This window comes from Prunus avium, chromosome 1 (genome assembly GCF_965620075.1).
Source record: "Prunus avium chromosome 1, drPruAviu1.hap1.1, whole genome shotgun sequence".
Taxonomy (NCBI): Eukaryota; Viridiplantae; Streptophyta; class Magnoliopsida; order Rosales; family Rosaceae; genus Prunus; species Prunus avium.
In genome coordinates, this window is record NC_142284.1 from 37,557,236 (window position 1) to 37,576,355 (window position 19,120).

Below are 19,120 nucleotides of genomic sequence, written 5' to 3' on the forward strand. Positions count from 1 at the left end.
CATCGAATATTCCAACCAAGCATGTGTGGGAGAAAAAATTACTCCTCAAGAAATCAATCCATTAGCACCTTAAACTTAGGGAAGTAGAGGTACACATGTTTAATTTCTATCCATGACTACATATGAATGACATCATGGGATTAGTAGGACTTGAGGGCCAAGGCCTACCAAGGCAAACATGTCTTATGCCGGCCATGTTTGGCTGAGCCGTCTACATATAATTCCCACGGTGCTTCCTCCCTATGCCCTTCTTCTGCTGTATCACTCGGTTTCTCCTGCATTCCTTCTTAGGAATAACATTCAACAAGAAAATCAGCGATTACCTATCCTTTTTGAGATGTTCGTGGTTGGTACCTGATGTCAAATGCTCCTAACTCGATGGCTCATCTTGTGACTCTTCCCGACAAATCTGGTTTGGACAAGATTGCTTTAATAGGCTAGTTTGTGAGAACTATAATGGTATGAGCTTCGAAATATTGTCGAAGCTTCCTCTTGGCTACTACGAATGCCAAAACTAGTTTTTTTGCATGAGTGTATCTCTTTTTAGCGTTAATCAGACTTTTGCTGACATAAAAAATAGGTTGTTTGAGGTAGTTCTCTTCTTGAAATAATGTTGTGCTTACTGCCACTTCAATTACGGCGAGGTACATATACAACATCTCTCCAGGCTTTGGTATAGTTGGGATCGGCCACAACCCTATGGTGGACAAGGTGCTGCACCTGCACCCAGCCAAACCGAAATTGTTTGGCAGACTACTTGAAAATCTGAGCATAACATGCATCGTACTGATCTTTCTTCTCCTTTTTAACATGTCCTACTTCATTCTTCAGCTGCTCCATTTCTAGTAAAGCATCCTTGCACTAAAGGTTGAAGGCGTTGATTTTGTTAGAAAGACGAGAAATCTCATCCTTATCTTTCGCCGATGCCACCTCACTTGCCTTAAGTCGTTATCCTAAGTGTTCATGGGACTTGATCAAGTTTTCTAACTCATCCTTGCCCCTTTGAGCCCTGGATAGCTCAACCAAGCAAAACTCAGCCATCTGCAAGACATTTGCATAAGTTAGTTAAGTCAAATAAAGCTGAACTAAGAAAAGGAGAAATGCGAAGATAAACATACTAAGATTATGTGGTGAGCCTATTGAAGTGCAATGTCGCTATCATCCATCTCTGTAAGCTCTTTAACATCACAATGATGAAGAAGACCGCCTAAAACAGCATCACATGCCTCGCGATCATGCAATAGCCCTTCACACGCCAAAAGACGCTTCCCATTTGGCCTCTGAAATTTGGGCCTGCATATTTCACCGTCAACAAAAGTTATGGGCTTATTGTCGAGGCTGATATCCTTAATGGTCACAAGCAAAGCATGAGTGGTCAGCGAGTCGATCTGATTGGACCCGCCACAATGGGATCAGCTTGGAAATGAACCCGAAGTAGATGCATCTATAGGATTTGAACTAAACTCGGCATTTGGGGCGGACTTGGGCCTTTTTGTTTGTTGAACAACTGATTTTCTCTGCCCTGGACCTGGTCGAAAGGCACTCTTCGATGGGTTCGGTAATGGGCCCGACATATCATATAGCTCATATTCGTCCGGGGAGTAACCACCACTCTCTTTTTCCTCTTGAGCTTGTCTCTCTGCGTAACTCCTTCAAAAATGATGTGGTGAATCTTCTTCAAACTGGAGGAATAGATCGAAGCTGACTATGTGACCTACTAAGTCTATTTTGTGTAGTCCCACATTAAGATTGACCCCGAGATATGGTCAGTGCATAATTTTATATAATTTTGTACCCTTCTAGTTTATGATTTCATTATGTTTTTGAGTTAAACTTGTGCTTTTAATATATTTTGTGTTTGTTTCAGTGTATTAAGCTTAAGGACTAATTTTATGCATTTTGGAGTCAAGTTAGCTCAAAACTGTGTCTGCAGATCAGCCATATTCACGGATTGGATTGTACGTGCTCAGGAAGAACCAACTAATGAGCCTTACACCATTGGAACGATGTGGGAATCTAGTTTTTGGAACATTTTACGGTTCATGATTCCGAATCTTCTAGAGGAAGTTATGCAAGTTTTGGCAGCTTAAGGTGAAATTCGGCAGCATCTGCGTTACTGTACGAAACATGATATTTGAAAGCCTTTCCAATTTTTTCTTGACCTGGTCTACACATGGTTGGAAAGATAAGACAAAGAGCTTCAAGACTCATATTTTTCCAGAATTTTATCAATGGAGGAACAAGCCCAAAACGAGCCTAGAAGCAGACTACAATGCATTGTCATGCATGACCTATGCATGAGCTAATTGTTTTTTATGGGGAAGTTAGGTAAACTTGGTGAAGTGGGTGTTGTAGGTAGAGGCAATACTCAGTTCAGATTTTCACTTCCCTTAGGCCTATAAATAGTGAGGTTCCCCAAGCTTACGAACACACCCTAAGGAGGGAGCTCTCAAACATCTTTCTAGAGCTCCTCTCCATTCTCTCCATCAAATTTTCTTAGTTTTTTTTTAAAAATTCTCAATTGTTGTAATAAAATCATTTTGCTAAATTTTCCTTTATGTTTTTCTTAGTTGTACTTTCTTTTCCATTATCATGTAATTTCTTATTTTAAATTTTCAAGTTTGATTAGTTTTCAAGTTTCAATTCTGATTTTTGTTCTTATTCATTATGCTTATAAGTTAATATGCTTGTTTGAATGATTGATCACCATTAAAACTTGTATGTTAGCTATCTTGGTTGGAATTAAGAGTAGACACCATATGTTTTAATTCAAATTGAACTATGAATAGGAAGAGTATGTATGGACATTTGACAATAGGTTTTAGATACATACATGGTTGTTTAAAACATTCTTCTATGCTTAATGGATTTCTAATGCTTAATCATACTTTAGCTAGAATCAATATGAGAATATGAATTGAACTTATTAACTTATTTGCTTGAGTTAGTTTCTTTTCTTTCTTTCTTGTTTTATGTTATTTTCTTTCTTATTTTCTATTTTGTGGAGGGAATCAAATTGAATCAATCTATCATCAATCCTAGTGGGATTGACCTTGCACTTACATATGCTATATTACTGAACGGCTCGTGCACTTCCGAGTATCAAAAGTTGAGGATGCAGCTGAATCAATTTTGGCGCAGCTGAATCAATTTTGGCGCAGCTGATCCGACAACGACTAGTTTTTGGGGCCGTTGTCGGGGATTGGTAGCATAGTTTGGTTCTATTTCATTGCCCTACTTATTTTACCTTTCTGCTTTTCCTTTTCCTTTTAGTTTTTATTTCCTAATACTTTTAATTCTATTTCAAGTTTTCTGGGTTTGTTTTAGCAATTTAGGATAGCTCAATAAAAAGGGAGAGAGAATGCAACTCCAATCATAAGGATGGGAAGTGTGGAGTAGTGGGAAAATTCGCGACCTCCAAATGCATCCATGCTCAACCTAATCGCTTCAATGGGGAGTATTCTGATTCTTTCTCTTTATTTGTTTTGTTATTATTTTAGTAATTTTAAGTTTCTGTTTTTTTTAATATTTATTAAAATTTAAATAATAAGAAGTTGTGTCATATGAGCTGATTGTTGCTAACCCCAGTGAGCAACCTCCGTCAATACAGTGTGTAAGAGTTCTTTAGGCGACACCTTCAATGTCTAAGAAGGTTTGGGTTTTAAGCGGGACCATTGTGACTCATCCACCCTTCCTGGAACCCCTAGCTGTGTTTTCAAAGGCCCTTAACTGGTCATCTTTGAGTTTCTTGTATATTTGTGTGTTCTTAAAATATATTAAATTTTTTTTTGACTTAAATAAAAATTGAAGTTTGGGTATTTATTTTTGCTTGTACAAAAAAATTGCAATTTGGAACTTCTTTGTTTTCTTTTATGTTCAGTTGTTTTATGTAGCGCTGGCAATGGGTCGTGTCGTGTCGGGTTCGTGTCGTGTCGAACTCTTAAACATGTCAAGAAACCTCAACCCGTACACGACCCGTTTACTAATTGTGTCAAGAATTGCAAACCCAAACACGACCTGTTTATAAACAGGTTGACACGACACGGCTCGTGTAACCCGTTTACTAAACAAGTTGGGTTTGGGTCATAAACAGGGTTATAAATAAGTAACCTACCTGTTTAATAACCTACTCAAATCCAATAACTAGTTACCTGTTTAATAACCAGCTCAAATATTCAGCCAAATCAAACATTTCTAGCTTAAACATTCCAAATCAAACATTTCCAGCTCAAACATTCCAAAATCACAATAAAATTTAAAAACTTCAAAGTCAATCTAAAATCCAAATAAAACAGAAACAAAAATCTTTGATTAAATTACAACATAAAATACAAAATCACATTCCTAACTCAAATATTTAGCCACTAGCAATGATGGTATTGGAGCACTTAGCAGATTGGGAGAGATTTATGGCTATCTTACTAATATCCTTAGTCAATTCTTCCAAGTTGGGTGCCATAGTGGGATTTTCTGCAATTCAAACCACAAGACTTTAGATGATGATAAAAAGAAACAAATACAATAAATAAGATAATGGGAAATATACCTTGGTCACCAAATATCCAGTCTCGTGTACAAATTAGTGCCTCAACATTTTCAAGTTTGAGAGCACTATGATACTAATCAACCACTCTACCACCAACACTAAATGATGTCTCATATGCGATCGTAGATACTGGAATAGATAGTACATCACGAGCCAAAATAGATAGTTCAGGATATCAAAATTGGTTGGCCTTCCAAAAATCAAGAACATTCAAATTTATCTTCCTGTCTACTTTAGGCTCATCCAAATACAATTGCAACTGTGACTTTTCGGAAGATGTGATAGACTCCTCACTTTCAAAGGTATCAAATTCCTAATAATATAACAACATTATTGATATCAACACATAGTCAATTATAAACTGAAATTTGATGTATTATGAACAAAATAAATAGCTTTTTACCTTCATAACATTCATGCATTCCTTTGATACCATGTCATCAACATGAGAATGAACACTATTTGAGGTACTTGATGTACCAGCAACTTATTCGGACTTAGAATGTATTTGCATATATAAATCACAGAGAGAACACAACATATCACGAACTTTGGCCATTTCTTGGGAGTTTGTACCATACAACCTTTTATAACAAAATTCCACAAACTGGATTTTATATCTAGGATCCAATATTACTGCAATTGCAAGGATCAAACTGTACTCTTTCCAATACTTATCAAACTTTTCCATCATTTGAGTTGCCATAAATCTCATGAAATCATCTAAATCAATCTTAGCTTTTCTCAAAGTATCTTCCACCACAAACACTTGAGGAAAATACAAATTTGTAGTAGTGTATTTAGTTCCAAAAAACATGCAAGTCCAATCATAAAATACCTTGAGAAACTTGTTAAGTTTTTCTAATTTTTACCACTCAACTTCAGAGAGAGAATACTCGTAATTTGAATCACTTAATTGCAAATGCAGAAATGCCCGTTGATAATAAAGTGCACTATCAATCATTAGAAATGTGGAGTTCCATCTAATGGGTACATCTTGGCGCAAGCCCTTTTTACAATCTATAGAAACTTGTGCAGCACAATCTAAGAATTTCTGTTTCCTCCCTTGTGAATCTCTAACATACTTAATACTTTCCCTAATTTTCCCCACATAATCATGAATGTGTTTCAACCCATCTTGCACTATCAAATTCAGGATATGAGTACAACATTGAACATGAAAAAATATACCATTCATTAATAGTGCATTCTGCAAGTTAAGCTGCCCCTTCAACAACATAACAAAACTATCATTTGAAGATGCATTGTCCAAAGTCATACAAAAAAGTTTCTTTTCCACCCCTCAACTAGTCAACAACTTATAGATCTTCTCACACAATGCAACACCACTATGAGGAGGAGGCATAAAACTGAAATTCAAAATTATTTTTTGCAATTTCCAATTAGCATCAACAAAATGGGCAGTGAGAGAAAGATAACCATCTGTGGTTATAGAAGTCCACAAATCAGATGTCAAACAAACTCTTCCAATGATTGAACCCAAAAGTTCCTTAAGCTTACCCTTTTTCTCTATTGTACAAACTCAACACATCAGCCTTTGCAGTATTTCGAGATATCAATTTGATATCAGCACAAATGTAATTAAACACATCCCTAATTCCAGCATACTCAACAAATTGAAAGGGCAGCTCTTGCTTGATAATTGCCATCACTAGTAATTCACGGAATTTATTAGGATCAAACTTAGCAGACCTTGTTATGATAGACCCTTCAGATTTAGATAATAATAATTGGCCAATATTGTGAGTATCAGATTTCAAACAAGAATCAAGATGACGCCTTAAATTTCCAATACCATATTTACTATCACACAGGTATTTATGATCACATTTCATGCACTTTGCATAAAGCTTATTATCTAGATCAACAGGAAGAATTTCAAACTGAGTCCATACATGTGATGTGAGTTTTCTACGTCTCTTACCAACATGAGTTGCAGCAACTGCATTGTTGTTGTTAGACGGATCTGAATCTTGCACATTACTTCTAGCTGCTTCACCATCAAAACTATCACCCTCATCTTCAAAAACATCCATATGTATAATAATTTTATGTTAGTCAAAAGATAAACAAAAACAAAGAAATTCAATAAAACAAAAACAAAAAAATCAAGCAAAACGGAAAATTAATCACAACCATGAATGTGAGATTTTTTGACAGGAAGAATTTAAAACTACGTTGAACCCCTAATCGTATATTTTTTGAACTATGAGATGAGCTCCAGCTTCCAGACTTGATCAAAACATTGTCAATGGACTATATGGAAGCAGTGAAAAATATGGAATTGTAATCACAAGTCTCTAAATGTAGGTGTAGGCAACCCTATTTGACTTCCTACCTTTTCAAAGCAGGTGCTTCATGCAGACATCAAAATGACAACCTAGATAAAGGGAAATTAAGTCCCTTGATTCAACATTGACAAGAACAACAGAGCATATACCAATTAAAACAAAAGACAGTCTATTATATGCATATTTTTATTAGCAACTTCTAGTTATAAAAGATTTGCCTTTTTATGTCTGGTAGATGGAACAGATGCAGTCTAGTAATAATGCATAAGTTTACTTAACTATATGAAGACATAAAGTAGACAGAATTTTATGTTTAAAGAACAAAAAAGAGGCTTTAAAGGTCAAAAGGAAAGAGATTTGAAAGAACCAAAAGCAGAACTTTGACCTTTACAAGTCTAAAACAATGGTTGGCTCTTTCACTTAGTAAACGGACTAACAAAATGAAAGAAAACAAATCGACCCATTACTCAAACGAAAACATCAGAGCTTTAAAAATAGTTCTTTTCATGTATGGTAGTAAGTAAGCATATAAAGATCAAAGGCCAAACCCAACAGAAAAAAAAAATGTAGAGAGAGAGAGAGAGAGACAAAGATAGAGACCTGTGAGGCTTTGAGAGCACTAAGCAGCACCTAAAAGAAAAAACCTCAAGAACCTAGAACACAAGCAAATCCCAGAACTCCTAAAGAGATTTAGTTTTCTTTCTTTTCTAGGTGTGATCCAGCCAAAATGGCCACAGAGAAACCACATTGAAAGTTGTTGGTTTGGAAAGGATTTGGAGGCGGCTGGGAGATTTAAGTTTTCGAATGAGATGAGAGAGAGAATATGTTACTTTATATATGTGTGTTTCTAGGTTTTTAATTAAACGGGTTATTGGGTTTTAAGCAGGTTGACTCGAAACCCATCGGTTTATAAACGGGTCAGTAGCGGATTGACCCGAAAATGACCCATTTTTTAATTATGCGAGTTCTTGTCGTGTTTTTACCGTGCGAGTTTTGAGTCGTGTAACGAGTCGTATCGGAAATTGCCACCCCTAGTTTTATGATAAGTTAGTCTTCTTTTTTTCTTTTTTTTTAATTTTAAAAAAAGTGGTGTGGTTAGTTAGTTTCTTTTTTAGTGTTAAAAACAAAATTTATTTCACTTTAAATAAGGTTGCATCACCAAAAACTTAAAAACAATAAAAAATTTATAATTTAAATAATAATAAAAAACAACAACAACATCTTCATCATGGCGCGCTTCCTGATTCCATAATAGGAGCCTTTAGTTTAGCCATATGGATCTCCTCTCTAAGGTTTTCACGCACCATTTCTTGGGGCTCATCACTTGAGCTCCCAACGATCACTCTCTTAGGTTGAGCAAAACTTGTGTTGTGATCTCCTTGCTTGCGTTTACCCGGTTGCTCTAGGGCCTCCAGCTGCTTTTGCATGTCTCGAGAGTAAAAATCTACCATCTTTGATAACTTTTGATTCTCTTCCTGCAATATTTCAAGCTGATGTCATGTCTCCTCCGCCATCTTTGTCATCTCCCCCTTCAAACTCCTTATAACACGCTGACAATCTTCAACCAAATTTTGCAACCAACTGAGCTCTTAGTACCTACACCTCATGGGATTTCACAATTAAGCGATGCCCCATACTTGCGACAAATGCTGCACTTTACATGCTCAGTGCCATGACATCACTCACCACCTGGTTGTCATCCATTGTTGTCCTCTCCCTTCTCTCCCTCAAATTCTTAGTTTTTCTTTTAAGTTCTCAATTGTTGTAATAAAATCATTTGCTGAATTTTCCTTTATGTTTTTCTTAGTTGTACTTTCTTTTTCATTATCATGTAATTTCTTGTTTTAAGTTTTCAAGTTTGATTAGTTTCCAAGTTTCAATTACGGTTCTTGTTCTTATTCATTATGCTTATAAGTTAATATACTTGTTTGAATGATTGATCATCATTAAAACTTGTATGTTAGCTATCTTGGTTGGAATTAAGAGTAGACACCATATGCTTTAATTCAAATTGAACTATGAATAGGAAGAGTATGCATGGACATTTGACAATAGGTTTTAGATACATGCTTGCTTGTTTAAAACATTCTTCTATGCTTAATGGATTTCTAATGCTTAATTTAGGTTCGACAACAAGGATCTAATTAGGGAATTAGGAATATAAGGTTAGGACCAAACACCATGGCTTAATCATACTTTAGCTCGAATCAATATAAGAATCTGAATTGAACTTGTTAACTTATTTGCTTGAGTTAGTTTATTTTCTTTCTTTCTTGTTTTATGTTATTTTCTTTATTGTTTTATGTTTTGTGCAGGGAATCAAATTGAATTAATCTATCATCAATCCTCGTGGGATCGACCTCACACTTACATATGATGTACTATCAAACGGCTCGGGCACTTGTGAGTATTAAAAGTTAAGGATGCAGCTGAATCAATTTTGGCACAGCTGATCCGACAACAACAAGATAAGAAGCATAAATGATGTTATCTCGATTCTGAGAGATTTGATGAAGTGTGTTGGGATCTAGAAAATACTAAACATCCCAATCCTGACCCACAAAGTGGCGGTTCAATCCTCTCATGAGCAAGGATAATCTCCGAACGAGTTAGGTTTTGTACTACAAAACTAGGGAACCACTCAATAAGCTTGCTTTGCAAAATCATATCATAATCAGTATTAGTAGGGTAGTCATAATCAGGACTACTAGGTTTCGGCCTGAATGATGAAGGAATAAAAATACAAGACATCTCAGGGGTCGCCCAATTCCCGATAATCATCAAGGGTTGAGTCTTCTAATCTTTCGCGGAAGACGGTTTGTAGCCAAAAAACTTATAGGTAGGCCGAGAGGTTAGGTAGAAATACTAAATCTCACATCTGACCGTGGCAACATAATGGTGGTAAAAGAAATCTACAAAGCCTAGTGACAACCCCCACCCCCCCCCCCCCCCCCCAAATTTTGAGGCCAACTGCCAGCATACCAATAATCAATAAGTATGAGTAAAAGAAATCTACGAAGCCTAGTGACACCCCCCCCCCCCTCCAAAATTGAGGCCAACTGCCAGAATACCACTGATCAATAAGTATGAGTAAAAAAAATCTACGAAGCCTAGTGACACCCCTCATTTGAGGCCAACAGCATGCATATCACTGATCAATAATTATGAGTTTGGATTTAATTGCATAGGGTGGAGGTTCATAGAATTCAACACAAGGTGAAATAAAAGGTATAACGGAAACGTAATGAACTCTAGGTGAGATGGTAAAAGCACTAAGGCTCCCTCCGGGATTTCAACCCATGTGTACATGTCAGCTCCCTTAGGTATTCGACCGATAGTAGCGTCGTCAGGGACGTGGAATTTCTCTTGCATTTTATTTAGGGAGCTTCACTAATATACCCAAAATGGGTGCTGAAATTATAAAAAAACCCCATATGGAAAACACTTTATAAACACACCCAAAACCCATTTATTAAATAACAAATTAGTGTTGAAGTTCCAATAAATTACAAGCACTGCCACTATCAAGCCGAACAGAAAAAAAAAAACTCAAAAAGCACCCAAAACAACCCCAGCCCAAAGATTTTACCATCTCCAAAACCATAATTTCGTTCAAAAAAATGGAAACCAAAAACGTAACTTCCAGCCTGCGACTTCAATTAACCATCTCTGCCAAACGTCCCTTCAGTCACCGTCTTCATCAAAGTGTCTTCTTCAAAGTGTCTTCTTCATCTCTCGAAACCGAAACTCCATAACCACCACCAAGCTTGATCTACTTTCAAAAACAAACACCACACACTGACCTCCACCTACAAAACCAAGACAAAATTTCAGAGAATAATTTCAACAAGAAAACGCTTCAAAGGTAAGACATTTACAAACCAAACCTACACTGTAATTTTGATTAATTGCTATAGAGTTCCAATCTAGGGTAATAACAATATTTTAGATTCGAATCAAGGACAAAATCTTGAAACTATATTGGATTTCACTATTGCACTGACTGCTTACTATCAGTATTTTAGTCGCTAGTTTACTGTCATTCTGATTAATGGCTGTAAAGTTCCAATATAGGGTAATAACACTGCTTGTTTCCTCTGAAATCCTATTTTTGATGCATGTCTACCACTGTAAAATTCCAGTATAGGGTATTAATACTGCTTGTTTCCTCTGAAATCCTATTTGTAATGCATGTCTACCACTGTATAGTTCCAGTATGTGGTAATAACATTGGTAGACGTGCATTAGAAATAGGATTTCATAGCAAACAAGCAGTGTTATTACCCTATACTGGAACTTTACAGTGGTAGACGTGCATTACAAATACGATTTCATAGCAAACAAGCAGTGTTATTACCCTAGACTGGAACTTTACAGTGGTAGACGTGCATTAGAAATAGGATTTCATAGCAAACAAGCAGTGCTATTACCCTAGACTGGAACTTAACAGTGGTAGACGTGCATTACAAATACGATTTCATAGCAAACAAGCAGTGTTATTACTCTATACTGGAACTTTACAGTGGTAGACATGCATTAGAAATAGGATTTCATAGCAAACAAGCAGTGTTATTACCCCATACTGGAACTTTACAGTGGTAGACGTGCGATTTCATAGCAAATAAGCAGTGTTATTACCCTAGACTGGAACTTAACAGTGGTAGACATGCATTAGAAATAGGATTTCATAGCAATTAAGTAGTGTGGAACTTTACAGTGGTAGACATGCATAAGAAGTAGGATTTCATAGCAAACAAGTAGTGTTATTACCCTATACTGGAACTTTACAGTGGTAGACATACATTAGAAATAGGATTTCATAGCAAACAAGCAGTGTTATTACCCTATACTGGAACTTTACAGTGATAAACAGAAAAAACACGAATATACTCAAATTCAACTGAAAAAGCATACCTCAATTAGTATGAAAACCAAATCGAATATCACAAATTTCTAACCACATCTCAAACAGCAAATCCACAACCAAACAGAATCTGAAATCAATCCAAATTATAAACAAAAAGAAATTAAAATCACAATTTAAAACTCAAACGAATATCTAAGTACAAATTAGAACGAAATCAGAAAATCCAATAAATTACCTCCAATTCAGTAATAACAAAAATAAACATATAAAATCAAGAAGAATAGTATCTGCATGTCAAATTTAAACTCCAAGACTGAAAAAATTAAAAACGAAAATCTAATCAGCAACTTAATTAATCAAACATGAAATCACCATACAAGACTGAGAAGCATCCCAAGTAAAGCCAGGGTGATCAAGAATTGCCTTCACAGAATTGTATCTCTTCCTCAGAACATCGAGGTGGTTCTTCAATTGTTGTTTATCAAACTTGAGACCAGTCTGCCTATTGAATTCATCTCGGATAAACTTCCATGCTAACTTTGAAAAAGCACTGCTACTCCTATTTCCTTTCCGTATTTGCTCAACCAGCAAATCTGCAAATATTTTGGTACAAAATGTTGTCCATTTGGCCCTCGATTGGTCTTGATCCGACTAACACACAACCATTTATTCGATAAACACACCACTATCACTGTGATATATCAAAAGAAACTTTAGAACCAGAGCAAGACATCACTACCAATTAAACAAAGAAGATAGACGGCATTTTGGAATATATCGTCGGTGGAAATTGGCGATCCGTCGGGATTGGTGCAGGTGAACGAGAAATCGTCTTCATCTTCGTTCTTCTCGCAATCACCACCGGCGTCGGCGTTCTGAAAGCCTTCGTCCGGCAATTGACACCTCAAATCTACAGAGTAGCCACAGAACTCCGCTAGCTTAACCATTAGCTCTGTTCATATCGAAAAAATGGAAATTAGCACCAAATTCAACGAAGAAACTGAAATCAAGTCAAAATTCAAGTAAATTAAGCAAAAATCAAAAGGAAAATAACGAATTGAAGCATATGGAACAAACCTACAAAAGAAATGGAGGCATCGGCGGCGAGAACACGTGTGAGGCCACCGACGTAACGGAGATTGTCGTCGGTCTTGTGTTGGTCCATGGCTCTGAGACTGTTTGGTTTACTTTGAAGGCAGAGAGAGGGAAGAAGGGAGAGAACACAGGAGAGATGTGGGTTTGAAGGAGGAGAGGGGCTTGAGGCTTCAGACCTCAGGGAGTGGTTTTGTTGAATTTTAATGTTCTCTGCATTCTATAGATTCTAAACGAGATCCAAAACTAATTTAATGCTAAAAAGGGTAATAAAGGTATTTGATCTTATTAATTAAATTAAAAAAATATACAATAGTTGATTTTTGGGTTTATTTTGGGTGTGTTTATATATAATGAATGGTATAGGGTATATTTATAGTTTTATGTCTAGGAATGGGTATTTCACTAAATTTCTATTTTATTTATCTCAGGCCTTGAGGGATATCCCACCTTTGACTTCGGCCAAAAGTTGAGTTTCGGCATCGAAGTAATTAGAAAGCAAGCAGATGAAACAAAAGTTGAATGAGAGAGACAACTTGAGAAGGGGATGCGTGTCGCGAGATCAGTTTAATGTGAGTTAGGTTCGAAGATTAGCGCAACTCGAATTGAATAAATAAGACTTAAATGGGTCTGGTTTAGTCGAAATGCAATCCCGGATTGGAAATGCTCAAATCGGGTAAGTCTCCTGACAAGCCAAGTATGAGATAGTCAAAAGTCAACCATAGCTTCAAAGAAGTATGATTAAAGAGAATCTTTTTTAGAGAAAGCAAGTTGATTATTTGCTTAGACTCATAAATAGCATGAGCATGGTAACTACGAAACAACTAAAGAGTCTTAACCCCAAGTTTAAACCAACCAAAACAACTACACAGACATCAGGTACACACATTGAGCGTGAGTGCATTGTCACTATTATCATTTCCTTGTGTATTGCATGTGCGGGCTAATTACATATTAAAAGAGTGCGCAAGTTGCATATATCTATTTACTTTACTTTATATATATTATATCATGAAATTATTTTACCATGCAGACATTTATATGTGTGTATATATATATATGTTGAATAAGAATTATGGGGACCATCTGGGTTATAATTCTCATAGCTTTGCGAGTAAACTCAGACTTCTTTATATTCTCATATATCCTTCGAGTATATTGATATAAGCCGCCCTATATATATCTAAATGACACTTATATCTGCTTGAGATACCCATACACACACGCAGTCTATTTTTTTCATGTATGCATATATTCTTTACGTACAGCCAAACACATAAACATATAACTTTATATACATGTTCATCATAACTGAATTAGTGCGAATAGATGTGCATAGGTTATTGCATATTTGGTTGATACCTAGACAAATAGATTATCGATGACGAAGGAAACCACGAGAAAGAAGAGTGGTTGGTGGTGGATCTAGCAAAGCATTGACTATAGAAAGAAAGTAGTGGGTGAGAGATCCAAACTCAGGTGTGGACCTATTGTAGGCCAGCCGAAGGAAAATACCAAAGCATCGCTCATAAGATGACATGCAATCAAACAAAAAGCCAACACAGATTTGGCGGGATTTTTCCTCTCCTCCTTTCCTCTATTTCTCTATTTCTCCTTTCTTTTGTCTTCCCTCTGGTTACTTTTGTAATATATTTATCTTCTTATATAAATGAAAAAGAAGGTGCGAAATTCTAAGGGAGATGGAGAAGCATTAAATTGATGTCAGGTGTAGGTTTTGAAAGTTGAAATGTTAGGCTGTGGAAGTCCGTTATTTTTTTAGAGTCCCTTGAGTACATGGTGGGTTATAGGTGACATCTTGTCAAAATGGTTGGAGTGCAATTGTTGGAGCTGGAATTTACTCTTGCTGGCGTTGCCAGCTGCTATTCATTTAGATTTGTCAAAACTCTACTGATCTTTTATAACATTATTAATTGTTATTGTTGTCTTGTTGTTTAGAGAGTTAGGTACAAGCCTTTATCCGATGGTCCAAGAGGGCAAAGGTAATGTCCTAAAGAGAATTTGAGTTAAGTTAAATTTTTCCTTCAACCCACATGCTAGGCGCGAGTGGGAAAAGGAAAATGGGGGACTAACCGCTTCAACGGAGTGCCCTTACTAGGTCCAAACTCGATGATGGAATGGTTGGGCTGGGCAAGGGCTATGAGCAGCTCCTAGCAATGTGGGAGCAAAATAATTTGCTACCGATCCGCCACATCACGGGATTAGATTTAGGCACAACCCAACGTGGGTTTGGATGTGCATTGGCCCAATGCGGATTCGCATGTACTTAAGCCGAACACGAGCTCGGATTGGCATTGGTCCAATGCGGGTTCGTATGCGCATAAACCCAATGTAAGTTCGGATGGGCATTGGCCTAATGTGGGTTGTATGTGCATAAGCCCAATGCGAGTTTGGATGTGCACCACCCAACACGCGTTCGGATATGTACCACTCAATGTGGAACGTGCACTACCCCATATTGACTCATGCACAAGTGGCTCGATGTAGGTTCGTGGGTATATTCAAACACTCACATTCCCCAATCCACATGAATCAAGGGACAACACAAACACGTTGGGGGTTGATCACGCACAACTCTCATTAATCGGAAGTGGCGAAAGTGGGCATAGGACGTGCGAAGTGGAGCTTGCATCCCAAGGTTGTCATCAGGTATAAAGGTGAAGTTTCACAACCAGATGAAGGTATGTGACTCTAAATTAACTTGTGCATTTAGACACATCCAAAAACTAACTTGAGCGTCGGAGTATCTTTGTCAAGTACCCTATTATTTCTTATTTGATTTCGAAGAAGCGTCCCTTGGAGATTGTTGGAAAAAATGGCTCACCTAAAAGGATACAAAGTTTTTTGGCGCTCAAAGGATGATTTTGAATCTGCCTAAAAGCGACCGGTCGCTGGACATTTGCGACCGGTCGTTTTGAAGCAGATTCGAAGTCTGGAAGCAAAACTGAAGAGCGACCGGTCGCTAGTTCTTTGCGACCGGTCGCAGGCACACGAGCGACCGGTCGCTGGACATTTGCGACCGGTCGCTTAGAAGCAGATTCAAAGTCTGGAGGGAAAAATTCTGGCGACCGGTCGCCCATTCCTGACGACCGGTCGCTCCAGTCGTGCTGTGATGCTTTGCTTACGTATTTTCAACTGTCTTTTCAATGGCTATCGCTTTCCACGAGTTTGCAGGTGCTTAATGGATCACTTCTGAGGTAAAAGAGGGTTGACTACCTGCTGGATAGTTGGGAGAGCACTCATGGCTAATTGGTTATCCTATTTTGATTAATCTCCTCTCCATTTTCTGGTTTAATGGAGGTGGCTGAGTGGGATTGTATTACCTACCTAATCTGACCCTTAGTCTAAGTGGTGACTAAAAGGAAAGAACGTGGAGGACAATCAGATATCCTATCTCTTGTCCATTGGCCTGTGTAGGTAATGGGATGAAGTAAGATAACACAATGGAGAAAGAATGTTGAACAAATGTAGTGGCAAAAGCTGGAAACAAGTTAGAGTTTCTTTAGAGAGCTTTGTTCAGAAAAACCAAGGTGAGAGCAAGAGAGTTCTCTAAGTGTATCAAGGTGTTGAGCAAGGGTGTGAGAGAAACAGATTGTGAGGGTAGTGTTCTAAGGGGGTTTCCTTTGTAAACCAAAGTTGTAACCTATCTTCATTAGTGAAATTTCTCAAGGTGATCACCAAAGAGGATGTAGGCAATTTGCTGAACCTCTATAAACACTTGTGTCATTTGTGCTTGGTTAATTTCTGTGTGTGTGTGTAAGACTCATCCATCATTGAGTTCTTTGTCCAAAGTCCATCAACAACAAGATCTTAAAAGGGCAGTGAGTTAGTCATTAATTCTCAACAGAGATTTCATTTATCTTGCATGCGAAGTAAAGCCGAGAACCTGTGGAAGATATTCTTATTGTAAGAATTTATGTTCCAACAGTAGTGTTGAAGCAAGCAATAATGACACTCTACTTATCTAGTAGTAAGTGCCAAAGGATAATGAGAAGTAACATAAGGGAGTTGTACGACACAACCACAACTAGCCACCAAGAAAGTACATGAAACCTCTAAGGATAAACCAATAAGACATGCACACGAACAACATACCCCCCAGGTGAGGAATATGAATGGCAGGTGAAAACTGACAACGATGGACCCTCAAAACAGCAGCATCATGCCAAACGTTGCAATCAAAGAGAAGTACTAAATGGCAGGGTCCCACTAGCATAGCTAGTGTGAGCATGCACAGTCGACTAGCAGTTGGGCGGGTGGCTGGATATAAGTTCGCACCGAGGTTGAATAAAGTTATTGGCCTCTTTTTTCAACAAATAATAAATCTTATTTGTATATATATATATATATAATTGTAAAGGTGCAATTTCCACCCGATTAGTGGCCCATATGGGCACTAGTGGACTCAAGAATTTTTTAGTGAAGGTGCAATTTTGACAATGATTTATTTATAGTAAAATAAAATAAAAAATACAAACAAACACGTTATTTTAGCTCTCAAACTTTGGACCCTTATGAGTACTGTCTTGGGGGAGCTCATTCAAGCAAACATTTCTTCAATACGTAAGAGTTAGGTTATTCTTGTAAAACTTTTTGTTGATTGAATATCTAAGGCTTTTTACCTAGATTGACCTCAGGTCCCTTCATGCATTCATATCATACATGAAAAATTGTTTTATGTAAAAGTATTGTCTCATTAAGTTAATATATACTTCATACTAAAATCCCATAAAATCAAGTTTTCTTATTTGATGTGTAAGAAATAAAAGCCGCCAAAACAGTCCTACTCGGCACGACCCGTTTGACACCTCTATTCCATAACATTATTTTGCCCAAGACTCCCCTAAACAAACCTTCATTTTGGATGACATGTAGTTTGGTAAGGTAGTGGTGAAGCAAGCAGTAACGACACTCTCACTTCTCTGGTAGTAAGTACCAAAGGATAATGAGAAGTACCATAAAAGAGTTGTACAACACAACCATAACTAGCCACCAAGAATGCACCATGAAACCTCTAAGAATAAACCAATAAGATATGCACACGAGGAACGTGCCTACCAGGTGAGGAATATGAATGGCAAGTGAAAACTGATGAGGAGCCCCCAAAACAGCAGCACCGTGCCAAACGTTGCAATCAAATAGAAGTACTAATGGCTCGTTTGGTATGGCGGACTGATATGGACTAGATTAAATTTTGGGACTGTCTTGGATTGGCTTGGTCTGGCCTAAGTTGGATAACATTTGTACTGCGTTTGGTGTAAGTTTGATGGGACTAGGACTAATTTTTTTAAAATTTAAAGGTAAGTTTTTGTTTCTGTTTTTTTGTGAAAAATATGATTTTTATTTTTATTTTTTTGGGGGAATGTGAATTTTTTATTATTTTCATATAAAACTTTTCTTTTTTTCTGAGTCTCTTTCTTTTTCTTTCTCCTGCGCACCGCCCTGCTACTATGTGCTCTTCCTTATTAGCACAGTGGTGGTGGTCGTCTCATTCTCCTCTTATTCTTAGTCTTTTTTTATCTGTGCCTTTTTTTGCTCGAAAATTTTCTCTCCTTTTCCTATTTTACGGTATTCTCTTCTTCTCCTTTTCTCCCTCTGCTCAAGAGGCCATCGCCGTCTCCTGCAACCCCAAGCTATGAAGTCCTCGTTGTCTGCCATTGGTGCGTACCGAAATCGTATGGCTGCAATTGTGGATTTTCTTATTATCTGAGTTTTGAATGGAAGTCAAACGTACGGTGCTCATCGAAACTAACTAGAACCGTGTGGCTGTGATGGTGGATTGGGGTTGCTGCGTATGGCTGTGACAGTGGCGGTTTGGATCGGTTGCAAGTGCTTGGGTGATCGGTGGTTATGGATGGCGCTTGGGTGGTTAGTGGTTGGCTAGCGCTTGGGTGGTTGCAAGCGCTTTGGTTTTTGCAAGTGATAGGGTCGGGACTGTCTAGTCCGCCCTTTCCAAGTGAGATTAACTAAGAACACCTAAGGAGGTGTTTTTGGTGGGGCCAGTATTAATAGTCCCACTTAAAATTAAAACCAAGTGAAAACAAACATGGGATAAAAATTAGTCCAGTCCAGTCCAAGTTAGGGAGGCGTACCAAACGAGCCCTAAATGTCTAGGTCACACCAGCTTAACCAGTGTAAGCATGCACAGTCGACTAGCAGTTGGGCGGGTGGCTGGATATACAAGTTCACACCGAGGTTGAATGAAGTTATTGGCCTCTTTTTTCAACAAATAATAAATCTTATTTGTATAAACATAATTGTAAAAAAAAAATTAAATGAAGTTGT